Raw genomic sequence first — 15835 nt, forward strand, 5'->3', positions numbered from 1 at the left:
AAAGTCATAAATCTCACTTTCATACTGTTTTTTCCCCCATGAAAATGTGTCTATCCATCTTCTTTCTTTGTAGGTGTTGGGAGACTAAGTCTGGAACACCAAAGATAATATAGAACTTGGTTGACGTTCTGGTTAGTTTGTCTGAACTGTTTTTTCCCCCCATTTTAATGGTGTTTTTTTGTTTGTTTTGTTTTGTTAAAAGGGATGGCTATTTGGAAGGCAGAATAGAGAAATAAGAGAAATTGGGAAGTGATGCAGATATAAAATAAATCAATAAAATTTTATTTTAAAAATGTAAGAAAAATGGCTTTACTTATTAGCATTTGAGTGAAATGATAGCTGTTTTTAGTGTTTTTTTTTTAATCAAGGTTAAAGGACTGCCAGAGATCTGAGATTTAAAATTTCAATTCAGGAAAGAACATGAAAATCAGCCACCTGTGTTTTAGTCACATTTCTGGGGATGTAGTCTCTGAAATATATACCTAACTACTGAATATGCATTGTTCTTTTCTTTAGGCAAAATAGTTTTTTTAGGCAGCAAATTCTCTCAGTACGAAATGAATTCTATTGGGAAAGAGCCCAATGACTAACTCGGCCAAGTTCTGTTAATATTGAGAGGCAAGCTGACTCCAGTGTAAGGTTGCAAGCAAATAGTTTTATTTAACTTTGGGTTGTGGTCTTAGATAAACAGTCTTAATTCTGGCTTCAGTAATGCTTAATACCATGTTACCTAATCTACATTATGGGATTCCTGAACAGGTGGGTGATTTGGAGAGCTGATGTCTTACACCAGTGCCATAGCACTGGAGAAGGTCATTGGACTTAAGACTCAGTTCTTCTGCCAAAACTGTCTGCGGCTCTGCTAAGCAGTCCAGCACATTGAGAAGCAAAGTCCAATAGATTCTTTTTTCCCCTTTACTCTGGTGAGATAAATTGTCTTGGTCAGCAATGGAGTTTCTTGACACAATTTCTTCTCTTCCTTGGCCCCTAGTGTTTTCATTCCACATTAAAATCACCATCCTCATCTTGAACTCTAACTTGGTGGCTTGATAATGTGACTTAATACCAGGCTAAATACTGTCTTCTTTTATATAAAGAAAAATTTATTTAGAGTGATGGTCTTTCTCTAGTAAGGTGATGGTGTGGCCATAGCAATAGTGATAACTGACATTTTTATAGCATTTTACATTGTGCAACATGTTTTATATGTATTTGATTCTATAGGATCATAGATTTCGAGGTAAAGGGGACCTCAGACCTTCTGGTCCAACCCCTTCATTTTACACATGAATTTGGAAACTGAGGTTTAGTGTCTCCCACATCCATAATTGGTGGTCAGGGTCATGGGTGAGATTTGAACCCAGATCTTCTACCTCTAGGTTCATCACTTTATTAGCCACTATGCCTTGTGGTCACTCATAACAACCCTGTAAGGTAGGTGCTAAAGACAGTGAGGACTGATACTCAGATATGACAAATGACTTGCTGCAGTCACATAACTAATAAGTATCAGAGATGATTTAAAACCAGAAGTCCTTGGTTACATGTCTTCTGGAGCCCAGGAAATAGATTGAATTCTTTAATAGATCTTAGAGGTCATAGGGTTTAATTCCCTAATTGTGCAGATGATGAACCTGGAGTCCAGGGGTTGTTTGTAACTGACCTGAGGTGATGCATGGCAGAATTGGGATTTCAACCAAGTCTTTCCAATTCTAGATCTAGGGGACTTTCCATTGTGCCGTGCTTTCCCCACTTCCTTTCCTGACCCTTTATTTCTTTGCCTGTAAAGTAAGAGGGTTGTATTAGAACATTTTTGGACTATTTCACCTCTAAATCTGATTTGTCCTGTTACTTGCAGTCTTGTGTTGGCCTGGAGTTCCTTGGCTCTAGTTTCCTTCTTTGGCATTATTTGGAGAAACAGTATGAGCACTTTAAGAGGTTGTATTTATACCTTCTTTTTTTCTTAATAATTTGGTCCAACATTGACACAGACAGAGCTGAAATTTTCCATTAGAAGTACAAATAGCTGCCAACATAAATAGGCACAACCTCTTGGCAGCAAGGACAGCTCTCCTATATCCTTTACGATATAGATGGCTTATTCCTGTTCAACATGGTAGATAGACTTAAATCTGTTAATCTGATGATCTAAAACCCATTCTTGGTTATCTTAAAGGACCACTTACTGGCCTACTGGCAGAAACACCTGAGGAGAAGTTTGTTTTTTCTTTTGCACATTCAGCCCAAGTGGACAATTTTCATAACAGAAATACTTAGTGTGGGTGTTGGGAGAGGCTGCACCTGGGGGAGGGAGGAGTCTGGTTTTTATTTACAACTGTATAGCTTATTTAGTTGACTGGGCCTCCATATCTGATCTCTTAACAACCTTAAATCTCACTCTGAACTTCACAGACTTCCTTTGTGTGTCAGATATGGTGAAGCAGGAAAGTAATTTATTCTTGTGAAATGCGCTCACCTATAGAAACAATACTCAAGGGAGCAGCTGGGTGGATTGAGAGCTAGGCCTGGAGATGGGAAGTCCTAGGTTCAAATCTGCCCTCAGACACTTCCCAGCTGTGTGGCCCTGGGCAAGTCACTTGACCCCCATTGCCTAGCCCTTACCACTCTTCTGCCCTGGAACCAATACACAGTATCGACTCCAAGATGGAAGGTGAGGGCTTAAAAAAAAGAAAGAAACGATATTCAAATGAAGAACACCATGGACTTTTAAAGAAGTACTGAGCATAAAGCTGTTTATAAGGAGGAGATACTCATTTACTGTTGGTCTTCAATAACTTGCATTCATAATGATTTGACTGAATTGTGGGTACCCATATTACTTGTAGATAGAGATATTTATGGCTGTTAGGCCTATGCAGACTGCCTGTTTATAGGGTAGTAAAACAAATGGAAGAGTCTTTAAAAAGACTTTTGATTACTTACATTCTATTCAGTATATTTATCCATTCAGTGCTCAGTCAACATTTTATATCATAAAAAAGTGATTTTCAACTTTTTCAACTATGTAGAACTGTTTCTAATTTTAAGTGCGAATTTTAAGTTCTTTAAAAATAAACACATGTGACTAAAATGTTACTTTTAAGGGGTATATACGTGTATGTGCATATATTTTAAGAAGCTTATGCTTTAAAAAATTTTTTTGCCTGAAATTCTTCAAACAAAATTTCATGTACATGTAAATGCTGAGGAAGAGACAAAGTTAAAATGAGTCTTGCTTGTATAATAATCCTTGAACAATTATTGTTTTATCTGAAATTATAATTTTACTCATTTTGTTGAGAAAGCCACCGATTACTGTGGCTTAGGAAGTTTTTTTTAAAAAGGTCTTCTCTGACCCTCTTTTCTAAGTCACCATGCCTTGATTTCTGTGACCTCAAGAGAAGAACCCCATGTCTCTTGCAAGTAGCCAAAGAGGAGGTCTAATTTTCCTAGGGTTAGAACAGTGAGCAGCCCTGTCATGCCTAGTTTATTTCTCTTCCCAGCTTTCTTTTTCCCTGGAGATTCTTATTATTTTTCTCTGCTTTGGAAATATGTTGCCAATGGAAGACTTCCATAGTTGATCTGACATGTCACTACTCTAAGGTCAGAGTTTTGACTTTGTGTTCTCCAAAGCTCTGGTTACCACTGAAAGGAACTGCAGACCACTTGTTTATTTTATACTTTCAGACCTTAAAGGTCTTGTCCTTTATATTCTATGCTTCTATAAGAGATACAAAGGTATTATTTTCTTGAAGATTAATTTGCCATGACTTGAGCCAGTCCATTTCAGTTTATTTGTGTGATAGTTGTCCTTTAAGAGCTCAACTTTAGTTGAATTCTTTGGGTTCAGATCCTTTCCCTTTTAATCTATGTCCTGGTAAACACAGGGGACTCTGTCTTATATGTCTTTGAATTTCCAATAGTACCTTGTATTCTAGACTTTGACAGTGACTATACTCTAACAGAGACCCTGGTTAAATAAGATACTTAATCATCATAGGACTGATGCCTCATCCCTAAAAATGAATGTGAAGTCTAACCTAGAATTGTGTCAATATGAAGTGATAATGTCCATAAAAACATTCTGTAAATTGATAGATAAAAATAACTGGTGAGAGAGGGATGGTATAGTGTGTGTAATTAGGAGCCCTGAGAATGGGTTCATATAACTTCAATCTCTCCTGGTTTATTGTTTTCTGTGGGTTTAGTCTTTTTTCTGTGACTTAGTTTGCTAAGCTGCTATTTTTTTTTTTTTTTAAGATTTGAAGCTTTGATGGCCTGCTTGCTTGAGTAATGGAGTGAAAAATTGTGTTAGCAGCACTGTCCATAGAAAGAAGTAGGGTCTGGGTGCACAGTGCCAACTCTAGACTTCCCTGTACTCTTTATTGTAGTAAATGAGCTACATTATTTGTGCTACCGTTCTGTCTTCTAGGTTACTTAGAAGATTGAGACCCATTGTTTATTGTTCTCAGCAGGTTTAGTAATCTACCTGAGGATAAAATTGTCATCAACAATGGGGATCCAAATGCAACTTGTCTTCAGAATAACCAGTGAAGTAAATGTTTAGAGTAGAAAATATCCACTGGAGATATGAGGGGACTTATGTAACGGAATTCAGTCTTAGAAGGTACCTCTTTAATCCTCTCAGTGGCTCTGCAGTATTTCCTTCCTTTTCCATCTGTTAGCTTTTCACCCTCCTATGCCATTTTATTATCTTGATAATGCATTTTCTGGAATTGTTTGGGTAGTTAGAATGAAGTTCCAATGGAGAAATCTTGGGCCTCAGAAGGAAACATCCTGGGGATGCTTTTATTTTGAACAAAGGCCCATCCTAATTCCCCCAGTATGACATTTGGAAGAAACTCAGTGAGCAATAACAAGTTGCCTTTTGCTTTACTGTTGCATAAATCTGTTGTTTCTTGAGGATTTTGTATTTCTCAGTGTGAGGTGATTTTGCAGGTATGGAGGATAAGCTCCTGCCCTTTCTTTGGAGGCTTGTTGATCACCGACTTTGATACTTTCTTCCTTTGGCAAAGATCAGATGAGCTTTCTCCACTGGGTGAGATTGCTGTCATCTTCATGACCTTTTCTGAATTCTTCTACTTAGAAGGCTCTGATTGATTGATTGATTGATTTCAGAGTTTGGATGATCTCATAATTTAGGAGACTATTATAGTTTTGAATAATATTTTGGAATTTGGAAGAGAAATAATTCATCCACAAAGGACCAAAAGCTTTGAAATTAGTCAGAACTCTGTACATAGCAAATACAAAGTGAATCAGAGATTTGAATAAAGTGGTATAAATAAATAATATCGCAAATCAAGTTGTAAAAGTTAACATCTGCCTGAATTTTCCAGATTGGATTTTAATGAATGTGACAAATCAAACTTCAGTTTTCCTCTTCTTTGGAAGAATAAATAGTAAACCTGCCTGCTGACCCATGAAAGCAGTTTCCCTTCTCTTTCCTATGCCAGGCTTGTTCTCCTTGATAATGAGATGGTGGCACAGAGGGAGCACATGGCACAAACAAGATAATAAGTGCTCTGAATTCCACAGACAGATGATGATTCTGTGCATTTGATTTCTCTTTTAAAAAAGATGATCAAAAATCCAGTTGGCATTTATTTTTGATCCTTAACTTAAAGTGGTAGCATGATTTAATGGAAGGAGTACAGGAAGCTAGTCTATTTCTCTAGTCCTTACTCCAATATTAACTGAGTGATTACGAGCAAATCATTTAAGTTCTCTGAGCCTCATTTTTCTCATGTAAAATGGAGAGGATTCATACTACTATGACTGGTCTGTACTTTCTGCCTGAATGGTTATTGGGAGGAAGATCCATGCCCAGTGGATTATGTCCCTGTTATTTGGAATTAAATTCTGAAGCATTAGAAATATGAACTCTATTAAAGTCCACATAATTCTTTGACAGCATCCTTAGGTTCTTAGTTATTATGTTTTACTAGTATAGTATGGACTACATATGTAGAGTATATGCACTTTTTGTCCATGCCCTAGAAATCATTCTGTGCCTAAGCTTGTCTAGTTGTGTTGTAGGTGGAACTAATTGAAATTCATTCTCAGGTATCAAACCACATTGTTATTAAGCCATCTGTGCTCAACAACATGCCAGATTCTAGTAACAAAATATGGTAAAGTGCTACCAAGGCACCTAAGCAATAAAATTACATGGGTTTTCTCTCTTAAGACCAATAAGCATTCATTTGGCGCCAGCTTTGTACATAATGAACTTTTCAGCTTCTTCTGGTTCTTTTGGTTGACTTGGATTGTTCATATTGAACTGACCAGCACATGACTATGAAAGGAATCCAGTGGACCATATTTCCTTCATAACTGAATGGCTTACACTTCCTGCACTCAAGGAACCCAGTCTATTTTCAGTAAAGAAATGAAACTATTGTAAAATATGCAAGAAAAAAAAGTAAGTGCTAATCTCCTGTATGATATAGAAAATCACAGGAGCTAGAAATCAGTGAAGGCTGAATTTCTTGGAGAAAGTGAAATTTGAACTACTTTTTAAAAGATGGTCAGAATTTTGATGGAACTGAGCATTGTAAAAGTTCACAAACCCCTGGACTAGAGAGACAATATGACCAAAGATATAGGAAGCAAAAATATATGTTTCTGGAATCATAGTTGAAATAGCTTTCCTACTTTTGGACATGATCGGTTCAGAAATTTGTTTTGATTGACTATGCATATTAGTTACAAGGATTTTTTTTTTATTAGAGGGTATGATAGTAAAGCGATAATAAATTTTCATTTGTTAAAGATTTTTAAATTAAACTTTTAAAAGTATACCAAAGAAGCAAGACAGCTTTGAAAGTAACATGTGGAATTTGTTATACTTTTTACAAAAGTAAACTGTCCATGAGATTCATGATTTCACACAATGAAGCAGGAGCATCACTAGGAAGGTCAAGACTACAGTCATTGATCATCATCACAAGTCAGGGTCATCTGTATTAAGGTAGCTAAGATACTATTGATCTTTCTGTGCCCTCCGTATTTCCAGCATCTTCGCACAGGGCCTGGCACATATTGTCTAGTCATAATAGATCTGGCGCATAGGTAGCTCCGAGTGCTTGTTGAACTGGTGACTTCCTGCTTATGAGGCAACTCCCCTCTCCATTATGCATTGTTATTATTGTTGTTCAGTAGTTTTCAGTCTTGTCTGATTCTCCATGACCGAGTAGAGGCCTTTCTTGGCAATGGTTTGCCATTTCCCTTTCCAGCTCATTTGAAAAAAGAGGAAACTGAGGCCAGCAGGATTAAGTGACTTGCCTGTGGTCACATGGCTAGTAAGTGCCTGAAGCCAGATGATGAATCTTCCATAGGCCCTGGGCTTCATTCATCATCTTGCTGCCCATCCATTATGGTAGCTTGCCTTTAATATGTTAATAATGATCATCATCATCTATACATAAATAATATGACAGCAATATGAGAGACATCAGAAACTATGCTCATGATCCTTATCTTTAAAAACATATAAGGCCTTTCTTAAAAAGAATAATGCAAGTGGCACATATTTGTCTATGCTGGATTTGTGGAATCTCATTTTGTTCCTTTATTGAGCACTATGCTAGTCACTGAAGGAGATTAAAAAGTGAATGAAATGGGGTCTCTATCCTCAAGGAACTTGGCAATCTAGTTAGGAGATAAAACCGTATGCATATTAATAAAAATTAATTTCATTCATATACATTCAACACATTCATATAAGACAATAAAATGTTATTAGGTCAAACACTGTGGAAATTAGTTCTAGTTATTTGTGCTTCTTTGGATCCACGTACTCAGTTTAAGCATGTAGCATTTTAAGATTTAGCAGATAGGATAACTGGAGCAGCAGCCAGATCCAAGCAACCAAAGTGGAAGTGAGCAGAGATTGCTACTGGCCAGACTTTTTCCTTTTTTTGCTTGGGATATAACCTTGAACAAAATAAAATGTTCTTTCTTTGTGGAACACACTGTTGACTTTAATTGCTACCTCCTAACCCAAACTCTTCCCAGGAATAATATCCATATTCTCTTGGCACCTAATTGGTGCCCAATTCATTTCTACATGTTTCTATAACTATAGTTGAGATTAAAATAAAGATAATTCAGCATGCAGATGTGTTCATTTGTGCTTGAGGCTTTGGCTTCTAACCAGTAGTTTAAAGCAATTTTGTTTTTCTTTTAAACAGACTCAGGAAATATGTAGCAGTTAGAGGAGGGATCAGTGAATTTCAACATGAGATGAATAAAAGTGGGATGTGTAAATTTCCAGTGTCTGTCTACTTTAAATTCCATTCCTCAAAACACTCTTCAAAAATAACCATTAATGGGGCAGCTCGACAATTCAGTGAATAGAACCACGCCTAGAGGTAGTAGGTTGGTTCAAATGTGGGTTCAGACACTTCCTAGCTGTGTGACCCTCAGCAAGTCACTTAATCTCCATTGCCTAACCCTTACAGCTCTTCTGCCTTGGAACCGATACTTTGTATAAATTCTAAAACAGAAAGTAAAGGTTTAAAAACACAACCCATTAATAGAAAGTTACCGTATTAGGTCTGTAGTCTCTACTTTCTATATCAATAGCTCCTACCAGGGATAGTAATTGATGAATTGATTTGGGTGTTAGACCAGAATTTACTTTAGAATCAAACAGGAGCAGGGTCAGAAGGTTATCTAGATCCCCCAATTTGTGACTGGTGCTCTGGACACAGCTGGCTTGTGTTGTTCCAATTTTCTAATCTAAACATCCCCTCTTTTGGTACTGTAACAGTTGAATTACTCTTCAGAAATGTGTACTGTTTTGCATTCAAGTCACTATTTCCCTAGCTTTCCTTATGTCCCAGTGCAGATGTAATTGTGATGCCCCTTGGTGCTGGAATATCATTTTCAGTTATTAAGTATGCAGCCAGAATGTGCTCCAGTAGGGCAGGCATCATGCTTTATCTCAACATTTATGTCTTCCCCCAACACCAGGCACAATTATCCACCATAGTAATCAATTAGTAAATGTTTGTTAAATTGAAGTAATGGAAAAATATGTCACAAACTATATCATTGCCCCTTTAGCTTCTGTTTCCAAACAACTTTTTTGTTTTATTTTGTGCTCACTTGGAGTTCTTTTTTTCCGCAGTTCATAGCCGGAATGTAATCATCATATATGCTGTGTCTAACCTCTAAACCCGGAAGAAAATTCTTGACTCAATAAAATGAAAAATTGTTTTCCTCTTTTATTTTGAAAAGTTCTTCCCTTTTTTAATATGAAGACTTGTTTGTACCCCAAATCATGTTCCAAGTAAGCATATCCCAGAGGAACTTTTGATTTACTTTCTCAACTCTGCTTTTCTTTTAATGAACTGTGAAGCTCTGAGACTTAAGAATAGAACAATAGTCATTTTAAGGACTACTGTAACTACATAAAAGTTCTACGTCTTCTCACATGCATGCTGGGTTTTGGACTTTCTGAAAAGCTAACCTTCCACAGATGTTGATTGTGTCATCAGATGCCAGCTGGCTATCCCAACGGCTTATGGGCATCTGTACATCGTGGTTTACTTCACTTATGCCATCTTTTTGATGACATGAGGAGAGACTCCTAACATCTAAAGCTTTTCCATCTTCTATATTCCACCTCATTTTTGTTGATTTAACAATTCTGATACTTATAATTCCTGACTATCTGATATGGTATATCCCTACTCAGTTTTTAAATCTGTAGAGATAATAGTAATAGTTATAAAACACTTGATTTCTATAAATACAAATTTTTCTCCTCAATTAGAGTTTCTTTGATGAAATGTTTATAATACAATTTGCTAAGTAAAATGTTTTATTCTTTTATATTAATAGACCAGAAATTATTCCCCAATTGTTGATAAATAGTAGCAACCTTCTCTCTCTCTCTTTATCTCTGTGTGTGTGTGTGTGTGTGTGTGTGTGTGTGTGTGTGTGTGTGTACATATATACACACACATATAAAATTTTAAGGTTAGGTCATTAGTGTGCACATTTATTCCTCGATTCCCTGATTCATCACAAGGCTGAATGGTTCATCCAGACCCATAATTACCACAATTAAAAATCTGTGGCCTTTGATCGTTGTTGCCAAGGCCATCCCTCTTTGTTCTGATACAGATTAATTGTGTGTTTTGGTGGTCAATTGCCCCAATGCCTTTAATAAATGGGAAAATGATACATGTTCACTTCTCTCTGTAGACGGAGAGCATTTTTCACTATGGGTCCTTCAGAATTGTCTTGAATCACTGCTCAGTTTTCTTTCACAGTTTAACATTCTTTGTGTAAAAGTTTGAATGCACACAAATTATATTACTGTATAAGTAAAATATATAACAGTATGTACCACTTATTGGGTAAGTAAAATCTCATACCAGAAAGTTTGTATTGATTTTTTTGGTATTGATTTTATGGACATCTCAAATAGAAGACTACAGGCAAATCCAATATAACACCACTAATTATTTCTAGGAAAACCACACTTAAAATATGTATTGAGTTCCATAGGCCCAATGTTAACAGGGAAGCAGTGCCCAGAGCAACCTTGAAGTGGCTCTGATTTGTGCATACTCATGATATTGTTGTAAAATGGTCTTCTGAGTGGAGTCTTATCTGTACAAATAATCATTAAATAGCTATTATACCCAAGATACTATGGGTGATACAAAGAAGCATCTGCTTGCCTGTGAAAAACTTAATACGTATTAGGAGGAGACATCCCAAAGATGTATAATAAAAAACTAAACTTGAAGGCTTCAGGTATCTGATTTTAATTTTTTTTTTGTAAGGTTCAATCTTTCTTAAACACTAAATAAAATGAGCATTTCCATATTCAAAATGGAATGAAAAAAAGAATTTTAAATGAGGTTGTGAATCTATTATATACAACTTGATTTTCTTTTTTTTAAGTATATAATAAATTCAACATGGAACTTGTAAAAGCTTTGTGTTTCCTTTTGAATTTTTTTCTTTTCTGTACATTTTAACTTTAATTAACCTGTTATTTTTCTTTCTTTTCTTATAAACCCTCCCCTATGGGGGAAATTTTTTTTTTAAAACCATACACAATATAGGCAGTCAAGTAAAGTAAAATCCCACATTGTCCACATCCAGAAATGCATGTCTCATTCTGTACCTTAAGTCATCACCTCTTTTTCAGGCTTTGTCATTCCTCCCCAGTTGATGATATTGATTAGATCAGTTGATATAAGATTGGAGTCCTACTTTTTCTTAGATGATCTTGGAGAAATACTATAGCCAAAAAATTCATCACTCTGTTTTTAACCTTGCAGTGAGCCTCTTCATACTCAGCAGGCTTGAAACCCCATCAACCTAGCCCATAGGTTTCATAACTTTATAGGACCTGTTGGAACTTGTGCTATATAGGCTTAGCCTTCGTAAACCCAGGGTGGTCACGTGGTGAGGCATCTGGAGAGGACTTTGGAGGAGAAATAAGGATATTTAAATACTTAATCAATGCAGTAGCAGAAAGAACCCAGGCAGTAAAGGATTCCTCCTTGGTCACGTGACAGACAGGTTGGAAGAGTAGACATTTTCTCTGATCCTCAGGACTTCTTAAACCTCTACAAATAAGGAATTATGTACAACAGATAAATCATTTTCCTTTATCTCCATGGTCTAGGACACTCAAGAACTTGAACAAGATAACACAAAAGGCGATCAGTAGACCCCAGTGTGCACACCCAGCATTTCCTTCCCTACTACTGCTGACCCTCCAGGTTCACAAGAGGACTCGGCTCTACACCACCTCTCAGGAAGGTGTAGCACCTAGGGGTGAAGGGCTTTTGGTGGCAAGGTAGAGAACATTCCAGGGAGTGGATCCTGGGAAGATGGTGAGGAATGAAGTAATAGGGAATGGCTTATTAACTTTTCATATCCTCAAGTACAGGACATAGAACTCCCTTGTACTGTCTGCTTAGGAAATTTAATCATAGATTTTAATATTTAGCATTCCCGAGTAGTCGTGCTAGTTTTACTCTTACTCTGTCTTTTGAATGTTTCCTTATCTGTAAGACAGGAATAAACTGCCACATGTACCAGAAAGCATACTGTATCAATTCTGGATATTATCAGCTTTGTTTTGAGGTCATTTGAGTTTAGTTTTGACTTTTCCAGGTATTCTTACTGAAAAAAATAAGAAGGGAGATGCTTCATAGTGTTAAAATTAAACTGAATCCATTCATTATGTTGCTCTATCTCTACAATGCTTCCGAAACCTGAAAGGAAGCAGAGGTCTTTTGATGTTGTTTCTTTCCTTGTATTCTCCCTGAATTGTTCTAGGTCAGACTAGGAAGGCTAGAAAAAGGATGTAGTGCTATTTCCATTTGGGATCTTCTAAGATTTACTCTCCTTTCTCGTGGTGTTTTTAAAATATCCCCTAAGTCAGAGCCATGTATGTTGCCCCATAAAATAAAATTAGTTTGGACATTTGTGTTTTTTGACAACACATTGTTGATGTCTAGTCTTGTGACAGCTACAAACAAACAGTTCAGGTACTTACCTGGCTTATAAAAAGGATACATTGGGGCAGGTAGATAGCTTAGTGGATTGAGAACCAAACCTGGAGATGGGAGGTCTAGGTTCAAATTTGGCTACTGACATTTCTTAACTGTGTGACCCTGGGCAAGTCACTTAACCCCAGTTGCTTAGCTAGCCCTTGCCAATCATCTTGAAACTCATACTTAGTATCATTTCTAAGACAGAAAGCAAGGGTGTTTTTTTTTTAAGTTTATAATTTATGATTAACTCCAATAGTGATTAGCATTACCAAATTCTACTTTGGAAAGAACCAAGAACTACCCAAAAGCCCTTTTATAAGGGGCTCTCTAGTCCTGTAGCCTTTTCTTGAGGCAGTTTCCTCATCCCTCTTTCTAGTTGGCAATAGAACTGTGTCTGCCAGAATTTCTCTTTTGTTTTATTGAAATGATCATGAAGGACAACAGGCGAAAAGTTACTTGCTACCAGAAGATTGTGTCTACTTAGGTGTTTTCCTACTTGTTAATTTATTAATGTGAACATTACTTGAAGGCATTTGACTACTAAATTTCTTTGGCACATCTTGTTTGTGCTTCTGACTTCTAAATCAAGTGAACAGTTCACAATAACATGTGGTTCAAAAGTATATATAAGTCCAGGCTCATATAGAAATAAGTATGTTTATATTAGTAATAGTAACTATAAATCTTATCAAATTAGAAATTAGTCTGCCAATTAGATTAACTAACTGTTCTTCTTAAGAAATTTTTAATGCTTTATGTTCCCATTTCCTTGAACTTTGCAATTCTCCATAAAATGCCTTTTTATATATTCAGTAAATCTTAGGAATCTGACCTGGCCCCAAAGAATTGTGTTATATTCTCTTATTTTAAATTTCCCTAAAAGTTGGAAACCCAAAAATTTTCCACTTAAGAGAATTTTTCATTTATTTATTTATTTGTTGTTGTTATCTGTTCTTTGGTTGTTTTTTTTTTGTTTTGTTTTGCCTTTTTGATAAGTTATTTATTTAGGCAATTTAGAACATTATTCCTTGGTTACAAGATTCATATTCTTTCTCTCCCTTCCCTCCCCCCACCCTTCCCATAGCTGACTGAAATTTCAATTTACATGTGTCCTTGATCAAAACCTATTTCCATGTTGTTGGTGTTTGCACCAAGATGTTCATTTAGTCTACATCCTCAATCATATCCCCCTCGGCCCATGTATTCAAGCAGTTGTTTTTCTTCTGTGTTTTTACTCCCATAGTGTTTCCTCTGAATGTGGATAGTGTTCTTTCTCATAGATCCCTCTGGGTTGTTCAGGGTCACTGCGTTGCCACTAATGGAGAAGTCCATTACATTAGATTGTACCACAGTTACAATGTTTTCCTGGTTCTGCTCCTCCCACTCTGCATCAATTCCTGGAGGTTGTTCCAGTTCCCATGGAGTTCCTCCACTTTATTATACCTTTGAGCACAATAGTATTCCATCACCAACAGATACCACAATTTGTTCAGCCATTCCCCAATTGAAGGGCATTCACTCATTTTCCAATTTTTTGGCACCACAAAGAGCTCAGCTATGAATATTCTTGTACAGGTCTTTTTCCTTATTATCTCTTTGGGGTACAAACCCAGCAGTGCTATGGCTGGGTCAAAGGGCAGACAGTCTTTTAGTGCCCTTTGGGCATAGTTCCAAATTGCCCTCCAGAATGGTTGGATCAATTCACAACTCCACCAGCAATGCATTAATGTCCCTACTTTGCCATATCCCCTCCAGCATTCATTACTTTCCTTTGCTGTCATGTTAGCCAATCTGCTAGGTGTGAGGTGATACCTCAGAGTTGTTTTGATTTGCATCTCTCTGATTATAAGAGATTTAGAGCACTTTTTCATGTGCTTATTAATGGTTTTGATTTCTTTGACTGAAAATTGCCTATTCATGTCCCTTGCCCATTTATCAATTGGAGAATGGCTTGATTTTTTGTACAATTGATTTAGCTCTTTATATTAAGAGAATTTTTACAATGTCATCCACAAAAAGAATCTGTTATTTATTCTGACAACATCCTTTTTGAAGTTTTAAGTAAAAAATATTGCTTTTGCTGAATCACTAGTCCTCTCCCCTCCCATCTGTCATCTTTTTCTTCCTCAACCCCCTTTTCTCACTAACACATACTTCCTATGGCCTCAGATGCCTATTCAGCTGTGTAGGAAATAAGGTGACTTCCCCAAGCAGTAATGTGGTCAAAGACCAAGGAGGAAATCACCCATTCTTTGGGTTATTTTTCATTTTAGTTCCTTAACACTAACTCCTCCTAGGAGGTCCTAGATTTCCTCTTTCTTGTATATCAAATCAAAGATGCTTATCTGAAGTCAGGGATGGACTTTAGGGCAAGTGGACCTGATGTTAGCTCCTTGTGTTCAGGGCTTTTTGTGGCTATTTCAGAGGCCTTAAATATATATATTAAAATATATTGCCTTTTTTTATATGATGTGTTCAAGTCATTGTTCTACAGGGGCCTAGGCTTGGTTGGCAGTATTTGTCTTTCCTAAAGTGAGACTCAGTGACTCATTTTTTTTTCAAAGTCTATGAAGTGTCTTAACTGAGAAGACCTTAGCAGCAACATTGCATCATTATAAGTACAGCCTGATATTACTAAATAACATTATTAGGAATTCTATGTAATGCATTTGGTCTGCTGGTTGAAAATATTTTTTCTAAGCTTAATAAGGAAATTGGGTGTTGATGGAATATCATCAATGCTGTCTGAAGTTACTTCCCTGAACTGACTTCACATACCTTTGCAGATGGTAGGGCATCAGAATTAGTAGAATTAGAATGTAAAGCTAGGAGATGGTGAGAAATGCCTTTTGATTAAAACAATTCCATTATGTTGAATTATGTTTTAAACGCAACACGTTCAAACTAAATCATTATCTTTCGCCCCCAAACCCCTCCCCCTCTTCCAAACATCTTTAGCACTGTTAAGGGCACCAACAACCTTCCAGTCCTCTGGTCTCTCAGTTTAGGTGACATCCTCCATCCCTCACTTTCTTATCCCATATATATATATAGTCTTTTCAAAGACCTCTCAGTTTCATCTTTGCAACATTTCTCCAATATGCTCCTTTCTCTCCTGATACTACTACCCACTAGTGCAGACAAGAGTATTTCCTCACACCTGGACCATTGCAATAGCCAAATGGTTGATCTGCTTGCCACAAGTCCATCTCCCATTCTCATTCTAGTCCATTCTCCATTTTACTGCCAAAGTGATTCTCCTAAAATACCAATTTTAC

General features: G+C 36.7%; 1 protein-coding gene across 16 annotated transcripts in view; it reads left to right on the forward strand.

Annotated features, from left to right (window-relative positions):
* Positions 1–15835, forward strand: part of RERE (arginine-glutamic acid dipeptide repeats) — a 574348-nt gene that overhangs the window by 506347 nt on the left and 52166 nt on the right. The window lies entirely within an intron of this gene.

Source organism: Monodelphis domestica, chromosome 4 (assembly GCF_027887165.1).
Source record: "Monodelphis domestica isolate mMonDom1 chromosome 4, mMonDom1.pri, whole genome shotgun sequence".
In the NCBI taxonomy this organism is placed as follows: Eukaryota; Metazoa; Chordata; class Mammalia; order Didelphimorphia; family Didelphidae; genus Monodelphis; species Monodelphis domestica.